A 6,407-nucleotide genomic window follows, 5' to 3' on the forward strand; every position below is an offset into this window, starting at 1 on the left:
CACTTAACTGGCTGAGCCACCCAGGTGTTCCTATTTTCATGTGCTAATTTCCAAAAATGTATACCAAATGTCTTGAATTTCTCAAAACTAGTCCCTGTGTTACTTTTTTTTCTTTTTTAATTAAGGCTCCATGCCAAATGTAGGGCTTGAACTCACAACCCTGAGATCAAGAGTTGCGTGCTCTACCGACTGAGACAGGCAGGTACCCCTTTAAACATTTATTTTAAAAGCTTAATTTTTAAAATGTATCCCCACCAACATATATGAAATTGGTAGTAGCACATAGAATTACTGTACTAACTGCTAAGCTAATTACGTTGTTTGTACACTTCATAATGCCTACCTCTTTCTTTTTAAACACTTAACACACTGGTAATTTTTTCCTTGTAATGATTTGCTCAATATCTGCTTTCCCTGTCAAACCGTAAGGTCCATAAGAGCAAAGATCATGTTTTCCTTGCACACTACGAGATCCACAGAACCTATCATAGTGTATGGCATATAGTAGGCAGAAAGTAAACATTTAATTACACTACCTAAAGGTCAAGATGTATAAAAATACTAGGCCAAATTATAAGTTACATCTTCCTTGACTAGTTTTTTATAGTTATTGAAACCTTTGATATCGTCCCAGAAATAACTGGGAAAATTATCTTGACTTGATCGTTGGATTCAAGAAGGCTTCTTGGACTCTTCTCTCTCTGGCTTAAAGTAGTTGTCTGCCTGCACCCCCCACCCTCCAATCCAATCAGAACACCCTCATCAAACTTACTATAACCTAAAATGACTGCCCATTTGGCCGCATTTATTTTCTCCTCATAATCTTGTGACCTTTGGAAGAAGGCTGCCCTGCTCATCACACTGCTGAAGTGACAAAACAAATTCCTCTCTCTTGTCCCCAGTAATTGTCAGTAATTATCCTCATAGAAAGTATTTTCTTCATTGAAACAGCACTTTTAACCACTTTTTGTCCCAACATTATTTCATTCCATCTTCTTTTCCCTGAACCAATTTTATTATTAAAAAAAATTTTTTTAATGTTTATTTATTTTTGAGAGAGAAAGAGAGAGAGAGAGAGCAGGGGAGGGGCAGAGAGAGAGGGAGACACAGAATCTGAAGTAGGCTCCAGGCTCTGAGCTGTCAGCACAGAGCCCAACGTGGGGCTCGAATCCATGAACCATGAGATCATGACCTGAGCGGAAGTCTGACACTTGATGGACTGAGCCACCCAGGCACCCCCAATTTTTTTTTTAATGTTTGTTTATTTATTTGTTTTTATTTAGAGTGCGAGCTGGGGAGGGGCACAGAGAGAGGGAGAGAGAGGATCCTGGTCAGTCTCTGTGCCCAACACAGGGCTCAATCTCATGAACCGTAAGATCATGACCTGAGCCGAAATCAACAGTTGGAGGCTTAACCAACTGAGCCACCCAGGCATCCATCCAGAACCAATTTTAGAAATAGTTGAGCCATTTAAATAGGCATGAATGGTGGTATACCCTGTGTCCTTATGTTAGGATAAATGCATATTTGCCTTCTCTGTCTCTCAGGAGGGCACTTCTGAACCCTGGCTGCATATTAGAATTACCTGAGGAGCTTTGAACAAATGCTTATGTTTGGGGTTCACTTTCAGAAAGTCTCATGTAAACTATTTATGGTGAAGTCCAGGCATAGATATATTTGTAACGCTCCCCTATAGCACACAGAGTAGAGACCTTCCTCCTGGAGCCATGTTTCTGTTTTCCCCTTCACCACTCTCCAGAGGTTCTCTCTAAGTGTTGGGCCTTCACTTTAGTGAAAGGAGATCATGCAGCTGATTGCTGATCTGCAGTTCATAAGTCAGGTGCCTAAATCCTGGGCATGAGTAGTAGGAATCTCATTTTTCAGCCCATATTCTGCATCCTGAATCATCAGTGCAGAATCACTTTGGTGCGGCATTTGTCAAATGTTGTATAAACCATAGCACATGTTTAACCATTATTAAAAGAAAAGTAAATGAATCCCCAATAAAACAAAGTAAATCCTCAAGTAAAAGCTGACACAGGACATTAATCTTCAGCAGGGTTGTTGGAATCTGTATCATAGAAGAGGCCCTGAGAGGGAGGTAAAGGTACAAAATCCTCATTCACTGGCCCTTAAGTGGGAACCCCAAGCACCAGTCACATTTTTGAAGGATTTGTTGCCAGTGGAGTGTGAAGACATCCATTGGTCCAATAGTTGAAAGCAAGAAACCAGCAGATGTCACTAACACACAGCTTTTACAGTGGTTTCTCCAATGGAAAAAGCTGTTTTTTCACTTGTGTTCATGAGACCCTGTAATCAGGATGCTCACAGCTGCGGGAAAACAAGTCCTACACACAGGTATATTTAAGAACAAAGTTTGCCGGGCACCTGAGTGGCTCAGTTGGTTGGGTGTCCAACTTCGGCTCAGGTCATGATCTCATGGTTCGTGGGTTCAAGCCCCGCGTTGGGCTCTGTGCTGACAGCTCAGAGCCTGGGGCCTGCTTCGGATTCTGTGACTCCCTCTCTCTCTGGCCCTCCCCCACTCACACTCTGTCTCTCTCTGCCTCTCAAAAATAAATAAAAATGTAAAAAAAAAAAAACAAAAAACAAAGTTTGCATATAATTGGAGGTCTTACAGAACGTCATGGATGAGCTTCAGGGTTCAACCAGTGGAGAGAGATCAGAGACACCAGCCATAGCTGGTAATATGTCCCACAGCAGGAAGAGCGCCAAAAGATGGGTAGGATTTTGATGAGGGGAAGAAAGGAAGAGGAAGAAAGCAGGAACATTCTAAGCATCAGAAAGAATTGTAGCAAAGAAAAAACAGAAAAATGCCATGGTAGATTTGGAGGTCATGAAAGGACCAGTATCTGGATCAGAAAGTTCTCAGGAGAGAGCAGTAGAACAGGTTGCTGCCAAAAGTGCTTTCTGGGTGTTCACTTCTGGTGTGAAGATTCTTTAGTGTGTTTGAAGATTAACACCATTTGTGAATATTGAATATCTCTCACTTCTTTTTTTTTTCTTTTTTTGCAGGAGCTCATTTACAAACCTTTTAAAGGTCATGTAGCTTCATGACACAACTCAGTGTAGTCATTTTTTAGGAAGGACAGATATTATGGGCTCCTTAAAGAATGAGAGTTTTGACCTAGTGGTGGTTGATGCTATAGGATCGTTACACTTTCCTGGTTGCTGAGAAACTTGGAAGGCTGTCTGTGACCTCTTTACTAGCACATTTGGAATATCAATTTTGGGCTGTCTGAACCTGTGTCTTGCATGTCCTCCCTGACAGATCACATGGATTTCTGAGACCAGGTGAAGAACTCTCTGATGTTCTTCATTTCAACCTTGAGCAAATGGTATATATTCATACTCAGTTTGATGACACTATCAAGGAACATTTCCCAGAAGGCTCTAGGCCAGAGCTATTTCATCTTCAACTGAAAGCAGAGCTGGGGTTTGTTAGTTTTGGCTTTGGCTTTGTCTTTGCCTTTGCCTGGCCACAGCTTCCCAACACTGTGTATGTTGGACACTTAATGGCCAAACCTGATGAGCCAATACTTCAGGTAAGTAAAACCTTTGTGCCCCATTGGACATGAGGAATCACCCTCATGATGGTGTCATTAGTGCACAGATGGCAATTGCTCAGACAAGGGGTAAATCTAGGTTTTTTTAAATTTTCTTTTAACATTTTTTAAATGTTTATTTTTGAGAGAAAGAGAAAGAACGTGAGCAGGGGAGGGGCAGAGAGAGAGAGAGAGAGACAGACACAGAATCTAAAGCAGGTTCCAGTCTCCGAGCTGTCAGTGCAGAGCCTGATGCAGGGCTTGAACTCACAAAGTGTGAGTTCATGACCTGAACTGAATCAGATGCCTAATTGACTAAGCCACCCAGACACCCCTATATTTCAATTTTCAAATGCTTTTGGTATTATATAGAAATACAGTTGACTTTTATATGTCAGCCTTGAGTCCTGAAATTTTAATAAGTTCACTTATTAGACTCTATTGGGTTATTTTGTAGCTTCCATAGGGTTTTCTATATAGATAATAGTGTCTCATAAAACTGAGAACATTTTCTTTCCATTCATTATTTCTTTTACCCATTTTTCTTGTTTTATTGTCCTGGCTAGAGTTTAAACCATGATGTTGAATAAAAGTGGTGAGAGCTGACATCTCTACTTTGTTCCTGTCTTAGGTGGAAAGAGTTCAATATTTTACCGGTAAGTATGATTACAGTACAGATTTTTTTCAACATATGCCTTTTATCATATTGAAGAGATTACTTTCTATTCCTAGCCATGCGGAGAGTTTTTATAAGAAAAGAGTGTTGAATTTTGTCGAAGATTTGTTCTGCATTTATTGAGGAGATCATGTGATACTTCCTTTTTACTCTATTATTGTGGTGAATTATAATGATTAGTTTTTGACTGTTAAATTGACCTTGCATCCTTGGATAAAAGAATTGGTGATGATGTATTATGTTTTTCGATATATTGCTGGATTCTATTTTAAAATATTTTAAAGGCCTTATAAAACTATATCACATGGATTTCTGGGGCTGAGTGAAGAACTGTCTGATGTTCTTTATTGTATTTATGAGGTTATGCTTCTATAGGTGTCTTTTTAGAAATCTTTTGATTCTGAATTCAATTTTTATTAAAAAATTGAAATTTAAATTACCTATTTGAAGTTACTTAAAATTTCTAATTCTTCTAGTGTCAGTTTTGGTAAGTTGTGTTTTAAAAAATTTTTTTTTAATGTTTATTTATTTTTGAGAGAGAGACACACACAGAGTGCGAGCAGGGGAGGAGCAGAGATAGGGAGACACAGATCTGAAGCAGGTGCCAGGCTGGGAGTTGTCAGCACAGAGCCTGATGCGGGGCTGGAACTCACGAACCACGAGATCATGACCTGAGCCAAAGTCAGACGCTAAACAGACTGAGTCACCCAGGCACCCCAGTAAGTTGCGTTTTTTTTTTTTTTTCAAATAATTTGCTCACTTCATGTATTTGACAAGAAATATTTCATTTTTCGGAGAAATAAGGTGATATATGGGCCCTGGGAGCACTGAAACAATTGGTGCTCTACTATGGGTATCTCATCAGTTGTATATGCTGCCTTGTCAGAGCCTTTCCCAACCCAACCCCAGTATACATATATACAGCTCCAGTGAGCCATTACCCTTCCACACTGGTGTTTCAGGATTATGCAGGTCACACTCTGCATTAGTTTTCCTCAAAGTGTGGTTCTTAGCCCATCTTTGTCAGGTTCACTTGAGATGCTTATTAAAAATACGGATTCTAAGCCCCACCCAAGAACTACTGCATAGAATCTCCAGGTTTGAATACTGGTAATTTGCATTTTCAACAACAACCAAACTGCATTTATACAAACTAAATATTTGAGGCTATAAATCTGACTGTGAGGCAACCACTATTTTTTATTCTTTCCCTCCATAGTCTGTGTGAAATCCCAAAGTGAATGAGCAAAACTGAAAAGGAAATGTTATTAGAAAATCATAAGGAAGCAAAATATAGTACTAAACTGTATTTATTGAAAAAAATCCACATATTCGTGGACCTGTGCAGTTCAAACCCATCTGTTCAAGGGTCAATTATGTATATTCAGTCTAACTACAGAAAGAACTGCAAACAAAACTTGTCTACTGAGTAGGTTTTTTACAGTTGTGTGGGGTAGTGTATTTGACCTCACTTTCTAGGCATGATAGGACTGAGCAAATGAGGAAATGTATTGATGTTGTTTCTTACATTAGGAAAAGACAATTACAAATGTGGAAATGAGGAAGATTAGAACAACCCCTGTGATATATTGAATTGAGATATCAGTATGAATTCATAATTTTTTCTATAGGCAGAGAAATAAATATAGGATCTTGATATCTACATCTATGGCCATATATTTCCTAGTTCTGTCCACTGAAAGGATTATAAACAGTGGTGCTTTGTTAGCAATGAGCACACCTAGCAACCATATAGGTATCTTTTGGTCTAGTAGATCATAAACTCCATGAATGTAGGGACTGATAAAGGGCAACTTTACCTTTCAGCATTAAATTGGATTCTGTGCACACAGGAGTTTTAATAAAATTAAACTCTTTAAGGCATCCAGCTGGTAAATTGCAGGCCAGGTTATAATTACCTGAAAACCAGCCTTCTCTGTTCAGCCTAAGCTGCTGAGAACCTGCCATCTAATGTTGCCACCAACCCTCTGTCTCTGCCAACCTGTACGTTTCAGCAGCGGTGGCCCCAGCACCATCAGATGCTCCTGCACCCTGAGCCCCCCACCCCCACCAGGGGCTGGTGGGCTGGATCTACCACATCCTCCAGGTAGGGGGTGTAGCACAACTCAGGCCCACACTTTCCAATAACTGTGGCATGAACGTACCTC

Source organism: Lynx rufus, unplaced genomic scaffold (assembly GCF_022079265.1).
Source record: "Lynx rufus isolate CCGP_SWC_20201006 ecotype Redwood Valley unplaced genomic scaffold, mLynRuf1.p SCAF_1, whole genome shotgun sequence".
Classification (NCBI taxonomy): Eukaryota; Metazoa; Chordata; class Mammalia; order Carnivora; family Felidae; genus Lynx; species Lynx rufus.